The sequence below is a fragment of the Papaver somniferum genome, unplaced genomic scaffold (genome assembly GCF_003573695.1).
Source record: "Papaver somniferum cultivar HN1 unplaced genomic scaffold, ASM357369v1 unplaced-scaffold_29, whole genome shotgun sequence".
Lineage (NCBI taxonomy): Eukaryota > Viridiplantae > Streptophyta > Magnoliopsida > Ranunculales > Papaveraceae > Papaver > Papaver somniferum.
The window spans coordinates 1,091,273-1,111,782 of record NW_020639929.1 but is presented as its reverse complement, the minus strand read 5'-3'; the positions used below and the strand labels follow the sequence as shown (position 1 = coordinate 1,111,782).

At 40.9% G+C, this 20,510-nt stretch overlaps 3 long non-coding RNA genes across 3 annotated transcripts; all 3 read left to right on the top strand.

The window, feature by feature from the left end:
- Window positions 1-569: 569 nt before the first annotated feature.
- LOC113341288 lies at window positions 570-1,750 on the top strand. Its single transcript, XR_003355854.1, has 4 exons — window positions 570-782; window positions 1,326-1,446; window positions 1,554-1,559; window positions 1,676-1,750. It is a non-coding gene; the product is annotated as an uncharacterized LOC113341288 (long non-coding RNA).
- Window positions 1,751-1,914: 164 nt separating this feature from the next.
- On the top strand, window positions 1,915-2,432 carry LOC113341308. Its single transcript, XR_003355870.1, has 3 exons — window positions 1,915-2,011; window positions 2,102-2,198; window positions 2,403-2,432. It is a non-coding gene; the product is annotated as an uncharacterized LOC113341308 (long non-coding RNA).
- A 1-nt stretch (window position 2,433) lies between these two features.
- LOC113341307 lies at window positions 2,434-3,010 on the top strand. The gene is made up of 3 exons (XR_003355869.1): window positions 2,434-2,450; window positions 2,545-2,744; window positions 2,862-3,010. It is a non-coding gene; the product is annotated as an uncharacterized LOC113341307 (long non-coding RNA).
- Window positions 3,011-20,510: the final 17,500 nt, after the last annotated feature.

Below are 20,510 nucleotides of genomic sequence, written 5' to 3'. Positions count from 1 at the left end.
TAGACTTTACTGAGAAAAAATAGCGTTTTACGAGGAGTCTTTGGGTGGGTATAAGAATTATATGTTTTATGGTAATATAGAAAATATATGAGCTCCTAACCGAAAATCATCTTGTGGCACTTTGGTTAGATTCCCGTATGGGTAGCCTGACCTCTCAGGTTCGACCCCTTCCCTTCATTAATTTTTTTTGAGTATAAAAATCCAGTGGCGTGCAGCTCTACCACTACCCCACTTTAATCGAGTTACAGTACATGTGCGAATACGCAAACAAAAAATCGTGTCCCTATATCTATTAGGTTTTCTTTTATGAAGTGAAGTTATAGAAGAGAGAGAAAATCAGTCAACCTTATCTCTTTTTCATTCTCCCCCGCCTCTTACTCTCTCCATTTTCTCTGTGAACATGTAACCCTAACCTATTATATGTGTTTTGTGTCTATCTTACATCTTCTAATGTTTCTGCAGTAAATCGAAACGCGATCTGATCGAAGAAGAAGAATTTTTGTTTTTTTATTTCTGTTTATACTTACTCGGAACAACAGCTAAGTGAATCTATGAACTGATTACAGTTTCAATTGTTTTTTGTTTGATCGATTATGAGTTACTTTTGATGACATATTTCTAATCTTGTTTTTCTGTGTGATTTATTAGGTTTTTTCGAAGGAGAACGAGTAGAGGAGAAACCCTAAATTTATCAGCAAGAAGAGAAGAAATCCTAGCCTCTATTTTGGAACCAAAGTGAGTTCTTCTTCGGTTTTCTTGGTGAAGTCAATCTTTCAACTCAGGTAATGTTTTCTCAAAACCCCAAATTTTTTTTTAACAATTTGATTTGGCTTATTGATTTGATTTTGTGTTATTAGTAATAAAGTGTTTTCTGATGGGGTTTTTATTTTTGAAGGTTGTTGTGAAGGTTATATATAAATCTGAAGGAGGAGTATAGATTTTCTGAGTAGTATTTTTTTTTGGGGGTTTGTCGAATCATTAAGATGAAGCTATAGAATGTTGGACTCACAGATCTAAATAACTACGGGTCTAAACTCATAAATTTTGTGTTGTTTTGATCTTTATTTATGTTTAGTAACCAATTTAAAATGATTTTGATTATTATTGTATGGGTTTATTTGTATGTATGTGGTTGATAATGGGACTGAATCTGGGATTTTTTTGAGTTTTCGATAGTCGTTATAAGGATATGTTTTTATTTTTATGATTTCGGTTGGCTATTGGAACTGAATGACGGATATAGGTAAAGTTTTCCAGGGGAAAGAATCAATTTAGGGTTGTGAATATGTGTTTTTTGCAGTTTTAATGTTGGTTTTACTTTGCAGCAAGCAGAAGTTTTAAGGATCAACAAACTTTAAAATGGAGGAAAACTATGGAGCTAAGGTGGGGGGCATGTGTGGACTGCAGAACATTGGGAGAACGAAAGACAAAGAATGACGTAACTCGGTAGTTCTTTTATCCCGTAGCTTGGTTCTGTTTATAACTTAGCTCTGTCTTTAAATATGTAATTCCTTTCACCAGTATTTTATAATTTCCCTTTAAATGTATTGCAGGTAATGGTAATGACCTCCCAGATTCTATTGGATGCTATGAGGAAAGCATTTTTCAGTTTAGATAATGTGTCTACTGGTGTTTGATAATGGTCATAAGATTAACCATTGATGGGATTTCACAGGAAGGAGCTATCTTTGCTTCTATTCCAACAACATTATTTTGTATGGCTTATATTGCTTGTTCGTTGCTTACATGGGTATGTATATTGAAGAACCAAGATATACCTTTTACTCTGAACTGTGTGTCATCTTGCTCTTCTAACACTAAATCTTGTTTTATCTTAGCCTGTTAGAGACATCTTACAATAATATTTTGTATTGTCTTTTTTTTTCAGAGTTGATGGAGTCAGTTATCTCTCAGTACAAGGAATCAGTAACACCTCCAAGGAATCAACCTGTCTAATTTTAGGCCATTGGGAAGGCTTTGGCAGGACTACTTTTAATTCTTTACCAATCAGGTGAATCTACTTCTATTTTTACGCAAATTTATTATTATTGGATGGTGTGTTTTAAACTTAGTAATATTAACATTGCTTGATTTATGACAGTGAATGACGGAAGTTAATGGTTGCATGAGATTGGAACAATCTATACTTTGGTCTAAAATTGATTCCGGTGTTTAGAAATTTTGCGAACATGTCAATGGTTAAGTACTATGACAAACAGACAACTTTAACACCATATGCTCCGTTGAGACTACAGTATGTGAAGTTTCTATGACTATGGGTGTTACAAAATGTAATATCATCTTAGATATATAAGGAACAATATTTTTCTGTTAGTATGAGTTAGCTGTGAAGGTTCTGCAGCTAGTTTGACCTTGTTTTGTGTAATTTACTATTTTGGCAGGCTCCCAAAAGAGGGGTGAAGGCACCAGTGACGGCAAAGAAGAAGACCGTAAGTTTTAGTTTCTTGTGAACATGTTCACCAAAGAAGCTATTTTACTAAATATGTAGCTTTCTCTGCTGAAGATGGAATTTTCATCTTGCAGGATAAGGTTGTGAACCCTTTATTTGAAAAGCGTCCAAAACAGTTTGGTATTGGTGGTGCATTGCCTCCAAAAAGGATTTGCATAGGTTCGTGAAATGGCCAAAAGTTGTCCGCATTCAACGCCAAAGGAGGATTTTAAGCAACATTCGAAGGTTCCACCTGCTTTGAACCAGTTCACAAAGACCTTAGATAAAAACCTTGGTATGTATGTCGAGTTTCGTATATGTATTACATTTATTATGTCTCGGTGATGCTATAAGAACGATACAATTGATTATTTCTTAGCAGATCCTGACCCAATTGCATTTGCTTTTCCAGGAAAACGACAAAGTTGGAGGACGATTTATATAGTTCGGTTACATATTACTTGGAATGCTTGTTGGACCTGCAACTGCTGGAAGAGGAAAATCATATTTGTTGAACAAAAGAGAAGGTCAATTCATTGCCTGGAATATCGCCTATTTTACTACCGATCATCTAATTTACTGCTGGGGTATTGAATTTTTAAACAAATTTCTCAAGTATAAGTCGGAAGTGTCTAATTTACTACTGATTGGTGCAATTCATTTCCTTGCAGATTGGACGATAGTGGATGCTTGCCTTACAGAAGGTGCTCACTACCAGGACCTTGTTCATATGCATAACTCATAAGTGTTGCAGATTTGAAAAACAATCGGCACGCAAGACAAGGCAAAGACTGTTATATGAGTTCTGTCTTTTAGTCTACTTATATGTTATCTACTTAAGTTTCTAAACATATGATATATTCCCTCAAACTTAGGAATATGAATTCTCTCCAAGTATCAAACTTCATGAAGAGAGATCAATAATAATGTAGTTCTTTACATTTCTTTATTCTGTTTTTATCAAAACTTGTCATTAACATGTTCAATTTTTATTATATGTAGCTCATGCGTGTTTGATGCCAATGCTGGAATTACTTGAAATGATAAATTTATCTATGCTCGCGTTAAATGGTATGATAACAAATCTTATTGGTTCATTTGTATATTTTTATTCTCTTGCAACTTCTTATCTCATTGTGTATTAATTAAGTTAAGCTTGTTTTTACTTGGTTACAGCTCACAAAGTGTTGGCTCTGAATTGTGCTTGATTAAATAAAATAATTTTTTGGTTGCAAGTATCACAATGAATAGACCTTTGTGCTTGTATTTCCACAATGTATGTATGAGTGTTGAAATGTGTGTCGCAGCCTGTGTTTCAAGATAAATTGTGTCGCAGGCCTGTAAACTGGAAGCCCAGGTCCGTCATAATGGATCTGGACTATCCATTTTTTTAATTGTAATTTAAAGAATTGTCACAGAAATAATTGTTACAAAAAGTGTTAGTTAAAAAGAACACGTGTCATCATCTGGGTGTTGATATAGGACGATGACACGTGTTACTAAAAGATTTGTTACAAGCAATAGGTAACATTTATAAGTGTTACTGTAACCGTTACTACAAGAACACACGTGTTCTTAAAGGGATCGTTGCAATAATATACTCCCACCTAAACTGTGACAGTTTTCGTGACAAATGAGCCACGTGTCGCTTTCCTAAAATTAGGTCAATTGTGGCTAATAATTATTATAACGCTTTTTATATGTGACTGTATCTGGATTTTGTCACAGATAAAACCGTTACAAAACACGATCACAATTATTAATAACGGCCTATTTAGTACAGTTATAACCGTTACAAATTCAATAAGTAACAGGTATAGCCTGTGACAAAATCCTGGAAATGGTGTAGTGATAATTGAAATATCACAGGTTGTGCGTTGAATCAATCAATTGGGAAATACGACCTTTGGTTGTTGATTGAAATTGATTGATCCTTGAACATTGGTCTTTAGTACCGTTCAAGTTAATTTCTCTTGTATTCAATTAGACTCGCAGATTTCTATTTGCTTGAGAAGTATTGAACCGAGAAATTGAGTGTAATATTCAAATTTTTTATCAACGTATTTTTACGAATAATTTTAAGGTTTGCCCTTAGTGAATATGGTATTTTATTTAGCTTTATCCTAAGTGACTATTAGGAGGAAAAATATAAATTAGGTCTTTGACCTCTTCCACCTAGTTCCTGATCATATAGAAAATGGAATGCTTATATGAGGAAGAATTATAGAATTGAAACATAGGAAAACAGCCGCCGTACATAGATCGATAGATATCTGAGTGAAGGGATTTATCAAAGTATTGGTTGGTAGAGGTAAGGATTAAATTGATTATTTCATTGGTTTAAGTATAAGAAATTAGATTTGATATGTCGTGTGTTTTATATAGGGTGCGATCAACGAAAGTGACATTGCTGCATAGAGAAAACTTGAATACTACCGGTTTGAGGAAAGTTTACTAGATATCTTAATCTCGGATATATGTAGCAGTGGTAATCAAATATCTCGTGAATTATATAACAGGCTTGAGTTTTATCCCTCTTCTCTCTTATCTTCTAATCAATTTTTTTCTTCAGATATTTTGGTTGTTGTGTGGTGAATACTGGAAGCTATTGTAAGTATGACACTACGAGCATAATGGTATAATAGCTAGGTAGTAAACACCAGATGTATTAGATGTCTGTTTATTTACTGATGTGATGCGTGTTTAATTCTTATGCGAAATTTGGTGATTCATTTTCCCTGTCCATTTAAATCTGGGTATAAGATTTCAGGCTAGCTGTGTGGTTTTTGATGAATTGTTGTTTTCTATGAGGTATTTTGGACATGACGCTACTCGAAATAGTGCTATTAGGGGTAGTGGGATAAGACGGTGTCTTTTGTGAAATATGGTTTAATTTGGCATGATTACATGTATAGGAAATTGATTTCTAGATGTACTGGTGTTTGATGGTGAAAACGATTTATGATGATTTTGGTAATTTCGGGTGTGTGGGTGAGAAATGAGTTTAAACCCTAAATAATGTACTGCAAGGGAGTACTTTAGATTCGAGAGATCACTCTGTACAAATCCGGCCTAAACCAACAGATGGCCGTTCCATACTTGCTTCGGTCACAAAGTGAATGAGAAGGGTTGGTCTTGGGGAGGGAAGCGAAGAGAGTGTTGAGACCAGAATAGTTGATTTTGGAAGAGTAGTTGTTTCACGACTTGTATCATAAAGTAGGAAGCTAACAGATGGAAAGCTAGCAGATATTTTCTGAATGTTGTATTCTCCTAACCTGAACTTGTTGTTCGGTGGAAATAGGTAATGCCTATTTATACCAGTCAAAGTGAAACGTACTCTGGTCTCATTAAGAAATGGAAAACGGGTGAGTAAATTGGAGGAGGTGGTAACCGGAAACGCCTGGAATTGATGTTCCATAAAAGAAGCGTTTCACCATTACTCCCTGTATTTACTAAACGCCTCATCCTTATGACATTGTCTTATAACGGGCGTAGTGTACGGCACACGCTGTAAACCGCCAAACCAATACCCAATGAGCATCCCCCAGTTTGTGACATATGTTGATGTCTCGGGCGTTTTCGTGGAAAAAATGTAGCATGTTGTTGTTGTCTGGGAAGTTGAGCTTGGGAGACTTGCCGACTCGGTGGTGACCTTCGACGGTCGAGATTTTGCATCTTAAGAGGAAAGGTAGCCGTTGATTATTGTAACCCTTCGTTCGGTAGCCAGTGGCATGAAAGCATGATCAGTATGGCTTTAATATGGCCTAGTTTAGGCGCGGCCAAAAGTTAGGGTTTTGGCTTTGTTTAGGCGCAACCAAACTAGGGCCAAAGGTTGCCATGCGTTAGCTGGTAACCTTGGACGGCTAAAATCTGCATCCTAGATGAAAAAGTGGTCGTTGATTGTTGCAGGCCTTCGTTTTGGTAGCCGCATAGGGAAGGACGGCATGGTATGGCGCGACAAGGTGGTTGGCATGCCATTGACACATGTGGTGCGGCTGGCATGGTTGGCATGCCTTGGAGCGGAGGTGCGGCTGGCATGGCATGCCATTGGCGCAGTGGTGCAGCTGGCATGGTTGGCATGCCATGGCACGGAGGTGCAACTGGCATGGCATGCCATTGGCGCAGTGGTGCGGCTGGCATGGTTGGCATGCCTTGGTGCGGAGGTGCGGCTGGCATGGCATGCCATTGGCGCGGTGGTGCGTCTGTCATGGTTGGCATGCCTTGGCGCGGAGATGTGGCTGGCATGGTATGCCATTGGCACAGTTGTGCGGCTGGCATGTTTGGCATGCCTTGGCGCGGAGATGTGGCTGGCATGGTCTGCCATTGGCATAGTAGTGCGGCTGGCATGGTTGGCATGCCTTGGGGCGGTAGCATAAGAATTAGGGCTTGGCGTAGATGATGTCAGTCAGTGTTAAGGGTTTTGCCGTGGAACATGACCCATGTAAAAAACAAAAGGGTATCGTGGTAATTCTTATGTAGGCATGCTGATTTATTCAATAAATGTGCTAATGGTCATAGTGACGTCACGTCAGATGTAAAATTTCATGATTTTGACCCTAAGCTAAAAACCACCATCAACATTAAGTCCCCTTCTTAGCTCGAAACAGGAGCATTTTCGCGAGGTAAGCATAAGATGGTCACAGACGAGGACAAAAATCGAAACGACAGGTCGTGAAAAGATGGTCATGAAAGTCCGACTAACCTTTTTCGAGAGGTAAGGAGAGTTCATGATCCTCGTGTTTGGCGGCCTTGCGTAGATTCTATTTGTGGTGTAGACCGTGAAGTGGTGAGATGAAGATCGTCGGCTTAATCTGGCCATGTATCACCTTGGCTGGATTAGGGAACATCATGACGCTGGCTTGGCGAGTTGTTGGTGTTGGCGCGGCGAGTCATGGCGTGGACGGCTTGGCATGGTGGGGCCAAGATGAGACGCAGTTTGGTGAGGAAAAGCATGTGGATGGCTTGGCGTGGTGGGTCCAAGGCATGGTGGGCCAAGGCAATGGCGTGGTTTGGTGAAGCAAAGCATGCGCGGACGGCTTGTCATGGTAATTTGTCTTCGCAGGCCCGGTTGCCTCTTTTCCTTACTTGACTCAAATATGAAGTCCTTTCCTTATTCAAACTCCCAAGTACCACGCCTATAAAAGGGGGTCGGCCTCTCCTTTTATTTCACACCTTTATTTATTTTTTTATTCTGGTCGTGTGGTAACAGTAAAGCGGACGAGCGAATCCCAGGTATGTCTTCCAGCACTTCCTCTTTCACTTGTTTTCTTGTGTTAGTGCAAACCCTAGCTGTAGGCGTACCTTTTCATGAACTTGTAGAAATATTGTTCTTTTGTGTTGGTATGAATCCTAGCCGTAAATATGCTTTGCGTGAACTTATATTAACATTTAGGCGTGAATACCGTAGTAATGTTGGCCGCCTCAATTACTGTGCAAAGTAGGAATGCATGAGCTAGTAACTGTCATTCCCTTCCCATGAAAACCTAGCTCCTAGGGTTTCCTCACTTTTACTGGTGTGGCCGTGTGTATTGTTCCCATGGTGGGGCGCGCCTCCTCGTCCGGGCGCAAATTTCCTGCTGCAGGGTACGGCCTTGGCATGAGGTGGTGAGGAAGGGTTTGTCAGTCCCCATTTCTTTGGTCATGCGTATTATGACTTTGAAAAAAATTGGTTTGCGTCCAGGATAGATCTGCTGTGTCTGATAAAATAATTTCCATGCACTTTCCGAAATAATTTATCTTCGTATTTTTCCATTGTAGTTATTTCGAAGGTGAGAGAATTTTGTTAGGATGTCATTTGAGAAAAGTTCTCCCGTACCGAAAGATGTTGGCAATTACAATCCGAATATATACGATGAGTTCTTTACAACATCCGCCACAATTAGGAAAAATCATCCCAAGTATGTGTCGATTCTTCTGACTGGTCCGGAAAGTGAAGGAGAGGCCCGGTCAGTTCGGACTGGAGGTGTAATAAGGTTTGGTCTTCAGAGGAAAGAGTATTCTGCTTCTCCTATTGATTTTTAAATATGTGAGAGTCTGTTGCGTCCCTTTGAGAAATGGATGCGATTCATGATGAGCCAGGAATGTGTAAAATCCAGTTTGACCAAGGAGAAGATTGTTGAAGCTGTCGCGGCTTCCGCAGTGCTTCAAATTATGAAAGATATTCCAGTCTTGGTTGCTTTTATTTCCAGATGGTGTCCGGACACTCACATGGCCATATGAAGGTGGGGTGAAATGACTATCTCTTTAGAGAGAGTGGTCGTCTTACTGAACCTTCCCGTAATAGGAAACCTCAATGTCAAGTTTTCTGCAGATGAAGAAGAAATGCGCGTCGCTCTGGTTGCGAAATCAAGAGGATTCGTTCGGAAAGAAAACGATACGAGGTGCTTCTATGGATGGTGGGTGTCTCAATGGTTTCCTGATGAGTTGGAGCCAAATCAGAAAAATAGTACACTTCATGTCGCAGCATTCTTGGCCCTTTGGTTATCCAAAGGTATTTTCGATGACGGCTCTGGTAAGAAGGAGATAAGACATAAACTTATCAAGTTTGCCATAGAATTGGAAAAAGGTGTTGTTCTCCCTATTGGCGGCTTGTTTCTTGGTTCTCTGTACACACACTTGGATCATCTGTTTGCGGACATGTGCGCTTCAAATGGCTACATGAAACTAGATTCGTATATTCATGCCGCCTTTCTCCAAGCGTGGTTGTGGAAGCACTTCGAAAGGTATGCTCCAAAGCCGTTGGATGTACTTCCCGAGTCTTTGGGTGGTTCTAGGATACTGCGCTGGTTGAATAGGCGCCCAAATATTGGTTCGAACCTAGTTGGATTCCTTGAAAACTCGCACACGGTCAATTTTTGTCCATGGGCTCTGGTGCATGCGTCCATAACTCATATCAACACCTTTGCTCCTGCTCCGAGCATGTCTTTGTCTACTGATAAAGAGGATATGAGTGTTGGAGAGATGGTGTTCATGTGAAACTGCACGCCCGGTCATGTGTCGTATTTCTTTCGAGGATCTTGCAAAGCAGTTTCTTACAATATCGATAGGGCGTCTCGTCATATGGGTTTTGACCAAGGGGTCCCACTCGTTCGTCAGCCGGTTGTTCCAGAAGACTCGTTGCCAACTGTTCTCAATGCTAGTGTTTTTTTCGGGTAAAAATCTCACTTTTCCGCTCGCGGAACGAAATCCATCAAAAACTCCAAATATAACATATTTTGGCAGGATGAGTTTCTCGCTATCCATGGATTCGTGAATGATGTGGTAGAAAACCTTCGCGGCAAGCCTTCTCCTGCGGTTTTAGCGGAGCACCCACTGCTGAGGGATCCTTCTTCGACCAAGCAAAAATTTGTTAGCCCGAATGCAGATAGTCCCCAAGTGAAGGAGCGAAGGTCTAAAAGCTGTGCAGACGGTTCCCAGCCAGATTCGACAGCCCTACCGACTTTCAGTTCGTCTAATATGCAGGTACATATGCTTTTCCTCTTGATTTTAGTTGGATTGTGTATATCCTTGTTTCTTTTCTGAGTATCCGTCTTTGTATCTTTCCTAGGGCCTTAGCAGCGTGAACGCCTTTACCAAACTTGCAAGTAGTCAGAAAAAATCGTTTCTCGAGAGGGAGGGTGGCGGTGCTGAGCCTATCCATGGTGATGGGGAACCCGAGAAGGATGAAAGTTCAGAGTCCAGTGATGGCGAGAGTAGTTCTTCCGATAGCAGTGCTGAATCTTCCTCTAGTCGTTCTGAAAGCGAATCAGTGAGTCTCCCACATGTTTTTTCTTCTTTCCTCTCTTCCTTTCTATTTGGAAAATATCTAATCCGTGATATCATAGAGGGAAGCCATTTCTGAAGATGGACCTGAGACGGAGACTGGCGCAGATACAGCTTTGTCCCCAACTGTGACAGCCGCACCGGGTGACCTTGAAATGGATGTTGATCGAGATGAAACTATCGTTGTGACTCAGACAATGGAGAGTACTCCAGTGTCCGCAAGTGCAATTGTCGTTAGGAATCCCTTGCCGGTTGCTGATGTAGTCGCGGGCGCCACTTTTAACCCTCCATATCTGGTTCCTCATCCGGATCATGTGTTGATTGGGGGATTTAGCATGCCAGGCAAACTCGTGGCGCTATACACCAGAATATGGGAAAGCTACGGACATATCGCCACGACCAAGAAAATTACTAGTCGATTTGCGTTGGTTAAGCGTGTGGAAGAAGTTTTGTCTTCGATTGACGACATGTTCAATGTGACTGGTAATATTGTTTCTGAGGATGTAGTATCGAGCTGGAGGTTCCATCGTGACACATGTGTAAACTTCTAGTTCAATGTTCCTTGGTTCGTTGAAGGTTTCTCTGAAGTTGAAAAGTTGCTGGCCGAAACATTCGAAGGTCCTTCTGCGGATATGGTGAAGAAGCAGGAACCGGAAGTCGAAAAGTTGTCCAGGAAGATGAATTTGAAGAGGGCGGCTCTCCAAAGCACGAAAGAGGATTTTGCCAAGAAGAGCAAGCCATTGTTGAAAAACTTTCCTTGAACGCATTTATGTCTTCTGGACTTCTTATTTTAGGTTGTTTTTTTTAAAAAGGCAAATGAAACACCTAGTTTACGGTTTTGATTTCCTGGATTTTTGGTTTGATAGACAAATGTTACCTTGAGGGTTTTGGATTATTATCTGGAACGAACTGTTTTTAAAATAACGATGTTTTTTGGTTACGATTGCGAATAGTGCAAACATCCCAGGAAAGCCACTGAATCGTGAGCATCGCTTGTCGACAAAGAGCATGAGATGAAACATAACATGGTTACTGGTTTCATCATTCCCGTGAAAACCTGAAGTAGTAAACCATGTATTTTGTCTACGCAAGACTTACTCGGTTTTTGGATCTTCTGGTGAAAAAGGAATCTCCCGGATGTAAGACCGAGTTTTGTGGGAAACATCGTCGTGACTGTGGGAAGTCCCCAGTCATTCCTTGTCGCATTTCCAATCCCTGGGCGGATCGTTCGCAGAAGTCCCCAGTCGTCCCTTGTCGTCTCACGACTGGAAATCGAGCAGCCTAGTAGCTGAGTCGTCGATTCCTGAACGGATCGTTTGATTTTACTGTCCTGACGTCTGGGTCGAGGTATGAGATCGAGTATTGAAAATTGACATCGTGACCGAAAGATCAACCTCCCACAATGGTCGCAAATTGTTTGAGGGTGAAAACAATTTCTGCTGATTTTGGTAATTTCGGGTGTGTGGGTGAGAAATGAGTTTAAACCCTAAACAATGTACTGCAAGGGAGTACTTTAGATTCGAGAGATCAATCTGTACAAATCTGGCCTAAACCAAGAAATGGTCGTTCCAGACTTGCTTCGGTCACAAAGTGAATGAGAAGGGTTGGTCTTGGGGAGGGAAGCGAAGAGAGTGTTGAGACCAGAATAGTTGATTCTGGAAGAGTAGTTTTTCACGACTTGTATCATAAAGTAGGAAGCTAACAGATGGAAATCTAGCAGATATTTTCTGAATGTTGTATTCTCCTAACCTGAACTTGTTGTTCGGTGGAAATAGGTAATGCCTATTTATACCAGTCAAAGTGAAACGTACTCTGGTCTCATTAAGAAATGGAAAACGGGTGAGTAAATGGGAGGTGTGGTATCCGGAAACGCCTGGAATTGATGTTCCATAAAAGAAGTGTTTCACCATTACTCCCTGTATTTACTAAACGCCTCATCCTTATGACATTGTCTTATAACGGGCGTAGTGTACGGCACACGCTGTAAACCGCCAAACCAATACCCAATGAGCATCCCCCAGTTTGTGACATATGTTGATGTCTCGGGCGTTTTCGTGGAAAAAATGTAGCATGTTGTTGTTGTCTGGGAAGTTGATCTTGGGAGACTTGCCGACTCGGTGGTGACCTTCGACGGTCGAGATTTTGCATCTTAAGAGGAAAGGTAGCCGTTGATTATTGTAACCCTTCGTTTGGTAGCCAGTGGCATGAAAGCATGATCAGTATGTCTTTAATATGGCCTAGTTTAGGCGCGGCCAAAAGTTAAGATTTTGACTTTGTTTAGGCGCGACCAAACTAGGGCCAAAGGTTTCCATGCGTTAGCTGGTAACCTTGGACGGCTAAGATCTGCATCTTAGATTAAAAAGTGGTCGTTTATTGTTGCAGGCCTTCGTTTTGGTAGCCAATGGCATGAAAGCATGATCAGTATGGCTTTAATATGGCCTAGTTTAGGCGCGGCCAAAAGTTAGGGTTTTGGCTTTGTTTAGGCGCGACCAAACTAGGGCCAAAGGTTGCCATGTGTTAGCTGGTAACCTTGGACGGCTAATATCTACATCTTACATGAAAAATTGGCCGTTGATTGTTGCTGGCCTTCATTTTGGTATCCGCATAGGGAAGGCCGGCATGGTGTGGCGCGGAAAGGTGGTTGGCATGCCATTGGCACATGTAGCATGGAATGCCTTGGCGCGGTTTGGCATGGCCAAAACTAGGGTTTTGGGCCAAAGGTTACCATGCGTTTTTTGGAGACCTTGGACGGCTAAGATTTGCATCTAATATGGAAGGGTGGCCGTTGATCATCGCACGCCTTCATTTTGGTAGCCGCACATGTAAGGCCGGCATGGCGCGGTAAGGTGGTTGGCATGCCATTGGCACATGCGGCATGGCATGCCTTGGCGCGGTTTGGCGTGGCGAAAACTAGGATTTTGGGCCAAAGGTTACCATGCGTTGTTTGGCGACCTTGGACGGCTAAGATTTGCGTCTAAGATGGAAGAGTGGCCGTTAATCATCGCACACCTTCGTTTTGGTAGCCGCATAGGGAAAGCCGGCATGGTATGGTGCGGCAAGGTGGTTGGCATGCCATTGGCACATGTGGCATGGCATGCCTTGGCGCTGTTTGGCGTGGCCAAAACTAGGGTTTTGGGCCAAAGGTTACGATGCGTTGTTTGGCGACCTTGGACGGCTAAGATTTGCATCTAAGATGGAAGGGTGGTTGTTGATCATCGCACGCCTTATTTTCGGTAGCCACATAGCGAAGGCCAACATGGTATGGCGCGGCAAGGTGGTTGGCATGCCATTGGCACATGTGGCATGGCATGCCTTGGCGCGGTTTGGCGTGGCCAAAACTAGGGTTTTGGGCCAAAGGTTACGATGCGTTGTTGGGCGACCTTGGACGGTTAAGATTTGCATCTAAGATCGAAGGGTGGCCGTTGATCATCGCACGCCTTCGTTTTGGTAACCGCATAGGGAAGGCCGACATGGTATGGCGCGGCAAGGTGGTTGGCATGCCACTGGCACATGTGGCATGGCATGCCTTGGCGCGGTTTGGCGTGGACAAAACTAGGGTTTTGGGCCAAAGGGTACCATGCGTTGTTTGGAGACCTTGGACGGATAAGATTTGCATCTAAGATGGAAGGGTGGCCGTTGATCATCGCACGCCTTCATTTTGGTAGATGCATAGGGAAGGCCGGCATGGTATGGCGCGGCAAGGTGGTTGGCATGCCATTGGCACATGTGGTGCGGCTGGCATGCCTTGGCGCGGAGGTGCGGCTGGCATGGTTGGCGCGGAGGTGCGGATGGCATGGTTGGCATGCCTTGGCGCAGAGGTGCGGCTGGCATGGCATGTCATTGGCGCGGTGGTGCGGCTGGCATGGTTGACATGCCTTGGCGCGGAGATGTGGCTGGCATGGTATGTCATTGGCACAGTGGTGCGGCTGGCATGGTTGGAATGCCTTGGCGCGGAGATGTGGCAGGCATGGTCAGCCATTGGCACAGTGGTGCGGCTGGCATGGTTGGCATGCCTTAGCTCGGTAACATGAGAATTAGGGTTTGGCATAGATGATGTCAGTCAGTGTTAAGGGTTCTGCCGTGGAACATGACCCATGTAAAAAAAAAAGGGTACCCCGATAATTCTTATGTGGGCATGCTGATTGATTCAATAAATTTGCTAATGGTCATAGTGATGTCATGTCAGATGCACAATTTTACGATTTTGACCCTAAGCTAAAAACGACCATGAACAACTGGACATGGTGCTATTAGTGGCCTTTGTATAGTACGGTGTCCTTTGTGAAAAATATTGGTTAAGTATTGATCTTATAGATATTTATGTTATCACCAAGAGAAATCACTATTAAGTGCTGCTAGTGGAGTTTTGTCCAATGTATGACTATGCGAGGCTAAAACTACAATTTCAGAAATGTGGAGATAGATAATGGTATGAACGTAATTTAGGAAGCTAGTGGAGATAATTGGCGTGACAGTATCTCTAGTAAGTTTACTGAAATAAGGAGCACTGTGCTTGGCTGTTCACTATTGGTGTCTGGGTATGTCAAGATATAAGGATTTTAGAAGCTGCTCATTTCCCATACAAGTACTGACCATAAGTGGTGATTGTGATTAACTTGGTAGTGAGACCCTTGGCTAAGTGGTTTTGAGTAGGCCACTATGGGAGTAAACTAAATCTCATTCCTAAATACGGAAATGGGGTTTAGTTATAATCTTAATACATCTATATTTATGTACTAATAGTGCAGACGTATATACCGATATGTTATGTGTTAGTCGTTGCGGATATGTCCCGGATGAGGTATATTATCTGGGTTATACGTTGCGGATATGTCCCGGACACAGTTAAGGTGTTTGCGGATAGGTTCCGGCATTGCATTCAGATATAGGCTTTTATTAGAAATGAATTATTTTAGTAATTTATTATTGAGATTGTTAAACAGGGAGGCTTTAAATTCTTTATGCGGCACTGGGGATACTTTCTTTTCGGTAAACTTCATTACTATTTTTGTTTTGTTAGTTCGACTTTATTTAAGGATGGGTTATTTTGTTGAAGTCAAGGGTACCAAAACTTCTCGACATCGTTATTTTGTTAAGAAATAAAATTTCACTTCTGCATATACAATTGTAACGGAACTGTGTTCCTAGTTTTCTGTGGTTATGTACCTTGTTGCATAAAATTAATGGCATACTTTCTATTTATTCGTCGGTCGGGGTTATGTGGAAAGTACGGCTGTTAAAGTTGGTATCAGAGCTTAGGTTAGAGTAACTCTAGGACTTGGGGGGAGTGAGCCTACGAAGTTTCGTTATGTATATCCATGGATTGAATATGTTTTATAAATGTTATAGTATATTTGTATTCTTTTCTAAGATTATCGTTGACTTATATAGGAATGTCAAGGCGTGGTACTAGGAGACGTACTGGTACTGGGAGAGGTGGTACCGGAAATGGTGGTCGTATTGATGGAGATGAACCAAAATTAGGAAATTAGACTGTGAATGTGAATATAGCGCAGCTGACCCAGTTAATATCCCAAGCAGTCGCTTCTGCTGTGAATCAGAATGTTGGACAGGTCAACAATCATCAGAACCAAGGACCGCCTACTGAAACTGAGGAAGATAGGTATAAAAAGGTCCAGTTTCAGTTCAAGAAGTTGAACCCGAAAGAGTTTTATGGAAAGTATGATAACCCATTGATATCCCATGAATGGAAGGATGAGATGGTTAAGATTTTTAGGGCCATAGGACCTTCTTGCACAGAAGTTTTTAAGCAGAGATTAGCTACCTTTGAGCTCACTGGAGATGCTCATACTTGATGGACTTCAGCTTCACGTGGATTGGATCATGCCACCATGACATGGACAGACTTCATTCGTATGTTTGATGACAAATATTTCCCTCAGAGTATTCAAAATGCTAAGGAGAGAGAGTTTCTTTCATTTAATCAGGGTACTTTATCTGTTATAGAGTACGAGTTTAATACTCAAGATTGTCGATGTTTGTACCTCACCTGGTAGATACTGAAGAGAAAAATAGACTTAGGTTTGTTTATGGTCTGAATGCTGTGTATCGGAGGCATATTATTTCAAATCATATGATTGACACATATGTTAGGGATGTTGAGTGTGCCAGAGAACTTGAGAAAGACCATTTAGTTCATAAGAGGGATGAGGAATACCTGAAGAAGGATAATAAGGTTGATCGTGCATCAAAGTCTTCGTCGAGTTGACATGGAAGTGGTAAGAACCAGCAGACCCAAAATGTCGCTCAAAAAGGTGATCAGCCAGGGAAGAAAAGGAAGGGGTATTGGAACCAAGGGAACCGTAGTCAGAAGAATGGTGGTAATGAAGGGGCAGAAGTGCCAGCTGAAGGCGAGGCTCTTGCTGTCAAACCAATTAACTTTTATGGGGTTTTCTATAACTGTTGTGAAGGGGGGCATAAGGCATCAGAATGTACCAAAGAGAAATTTCAGACAGCAGATAGACGTGAGAATCCAAACACTGGAGTTGCAAACCGTAATGTGAAGCCTCGTGGCCAGGCTCAACTCTTTGCTATGCAACCTCCAGAGACGGAGAATGCTACTTTGGAGGTACTTTCTTTATTTTAGGAGAGCCTGTTAGTATTTTATTTGATACCGGAGATACTCATTCTTTCATTTCTTCTAAATTAGTTCGCATGGTAAATCTTTCTGTGAAAGTGTGTGATTTTCCTTTATGTGTTGCTACTCCTACGAGTAGTATGGTAGAGTTGAGTAACAAGGTTGATTCTTGTCCTACTATGATTGGAGTTGTTGAGCATTTGGCGGATCTTTATATGTGTTATAGATGGTTCCTTACGATGTGATATTAGGAATGGATTGGTTATCTTCTAATTTTGTGCAATTGGATTGTGTTGTAAAGAAAATCACTTTTGCAAATCCGGGTCAATCTAAGGTAGTGGTACATACTACATCTCGAAGTTTGTTTGTATAAGCTTTCCATAACCATAACGAGGGTGAAGTAGTAGATAATGAGTCTCTGCAGATTGCGAGTATATCTGTGGTGTCTGATTTTGCGTATTTGTTCCGAGAGGTTCCTGGGTTACCTCCAAGTAGGCAAGTAGAGTTTTGCATCAAACTCCAACCAGGTACAACACCTATTGCTCGTGCTCCTTATAGAATGGATCAAAAGGAAATGAAGGAATTAAAGTCTCAGATTGACCATCTTTTAAGTCAAGGATTTATTCGACGTAGTTCTTAACCATGGGGTGCTCCTGTTTTATTTGTGAAAAAGAAAGATGGTTCTTTACGATTGTGTGTTGACTACCGTGAACTGAACAAGGTCATGATAAGAAAAAAGTATCCTTTACCTAGGATTAATGATCTTTTTGACCAGTTAAAAGGGGATATATGGTTTTCGAAGAACGATTTGTGATCAGGCTATCATCAGCTTCTTGTTAGAGAGCAAGATATTTCTAAGACTGCATTCCTGACACGTTATGGTTCTTATGAGTTTCTGGTGATTCCTTTTGGGCTTACGAATGAACAAGCGGTTTTTATGGACTTGATGAATCGAGTATTTAGGGATTTTCTTGATCGCTTTGTTATTGTTTTTATCGATGATATTCTTGTGTACTCTAAGCCTCGGGAACAACACGTGGAACACTTACGCTTAGTGTTGTAGACTTTGAGAGAGCATCAGTTGTTTGCAAAGTTCTCGAAATGTGAATTTTGGAAACAATCAGTTAAGTTTTTGGGGCATGTGATATCTGAATCCGGAGTTTATGTAGAACTTTCCAAGATTGAGGCAGTGTTGAGTTGGAAACAACTTACAACAGTTTCAGAGATTCGAAGTTTTCTTGGTTTAGATGGATATTACTGATGTAGTTTTGAAAGTAGTAGTAAAGTTCGTTCAACTCGGATTGTGTAAAGGTTTGTTTTAAGAACTAAGAATAAAAATACTAAAAATATATTCACAAGGTTGTCACGAATATCGAGAGAGACTGAGACTCAGGATTCCACCAAATTCCATTCATGTGATTCAAATAATAATTCCAATCAATTATAGATCAAATATTAAAAATATGGACTCTTATTCTTTGACAAAAAGTAGATTTTTGAAAAGTAATGATTGTAAATCAAAACCATGATGTATCAAAAATACATAGACCAATCATACACCATCAAACGAAATCACACCCATTCAATAAAAATCATAAATCGATTAAAAATCAATGCAAATAGTCATAAAAGAATTATTAGAATTACCACATGCGTGAAATAGGGCTTCCTACGTCATCCCAGTGTTGGGGTTTAGCTCCTCATATTAATCACTTTCTCAAAATATATGTTTATAGCCCAAAAGTTGATTAAAAGAGTGAAAAGAATAAAATCAGTGAATCTGCGATCCACAGAAGGCATCCAGAAAAGAACGATACAACTGAAGTGTTGTTTCTGTTGTTTTAAGACTGCCAAGCATCTGTCCTTTTCTTCGTGTTCTTCGTGCTCTTTGGAAGTCTGTTCTTCGTGTTCTTCGTGCTCTTCAATGGCAGCAGCAGCAGCAGCAGAGACGTAACTTCCTGCAACTCTGATTCTCACCTCCTGAGCTCTCCTCTCGACCTCAAACCTCTCTGTTCCTTCTTCTAGGGAACCTAAGCATCATATTTATACATAAAAGGGTCATTGAATCTTTTCCAAATCGCATCAAAATCTCTTCTTTCCTTCCTTGGCAGTCACGGCAATAATTCCTTCCAGAAATTGATTTACGCGTTTCTGAGCTCTCCCACTTATATCAAACTCTTCCTTAGATAGAATATGTACCTTTGGAACAAATTTTAGGTCTTTATTCTCTCTGAATTTCCTAAAACAAATCCACATAGCCGTATTTCCTTATTCACCTCTGTTTCCCTTTTCCGGCCATTCCATCCCAATTCGATCGATCCAATTGCTTCTAGTAAACTTGTATAGCCATGATAAGTACATCCCAATCAATTTCCGGTGTTGAATCTCTTTAAAACTGCCCAAAGCTTCACGTTCAAAATCTGCAGACGTGAAGTCTCTTTTCCCGCCAATATTTCTAATTTGAAACGTGAAGAAGGTGGGTGTCATCCTATCCTGTGTTGTTCTCCATTTAGAAGCTTCCTGGAATAGGTTACCCCTTAGTAATTATGTTACCCCTTATCCAAAGTGAGAGTCTGAATATCAAATGTCCTCACAGGTGCCTTTAACAACTTTTCGAGCCAATTTCGCCGCAAAAGCTTATTTCTCCAAATACACCTACAAAGAGATAAAATACCGAAATAAGTACAAAAGTGGGTACTAACAATATACACAATAGAGATGAAAATAGATACATAAATGCGTCTATCAAATACCCCCAAACTTATTATTTGCTAGTCCCGAGCAAATCAAAACTACAAAATAAAATCCTAACACACTGTCGCAGGCATCGTCGATTGCATTTAGCGTATGCAATAAGCCTTTAAACCCCTAGGTGTCCCTAGTGGCCGAGTTATAGTCTCGGGAGGGCTTACTAGAGATATACCCACGAAACCTTTATACTCCAGACCTTAGCTATCTACACAAAACCTTGGAAGGCACTAAAAAATCTCCTTGGTTGGCATACTTATTGACTACAGGAGGAAGTACCCTGATGCGAAATTCCAATTGTTGTACACGAGTTTGCACTCAAGCATACTAAAATTCATATAAAGTGACAGAGCTCTACTCAGATAGTTGCACTATGGACATCATATTCGGAGTCAAAACTAATCACATGGATAGATCAAGAAGATGGATATAGAAAAACATAGATGGTTTTGATGTTTACTAAGTGAACGGCGTTTCCCATATCTGTCTGAAGGCCTCCGCAAAAATGAACCTATCCTAATGGATTGAGATATTAGTCTGACTAATATCAACACACTGGCATATACAAGGGAACCAGTGTTCGATAACCTAACTCTAGGTCAACACAACTGGCATATACAAGGGTACCAGTGGTCGACTTTATTGAATTTGTTCCTTTTGGTCAAATGGTCTGGTCTCAATTTTTTTTTTTTTTTTTTTCAACTTTTTGGTAACTACCAATTTTTTTTATTTTTTTTTATCTTTCTCAATCACTCTAATTCACCCTAGCATTGGTAACAACTTGAATCATGGCCCCCACCTATCACTTAGAGAAACATAGTTTAAAAATAAAATAAAAATAGAAGTGAAAAGGACTCAACGAGATATGGTGAAACTATCATGTTATTTCTAACACCTGAGATCTGTGCTTTTATGAATAGACTCTTTAGATGTTTCCATCTAATCAGATTGGTT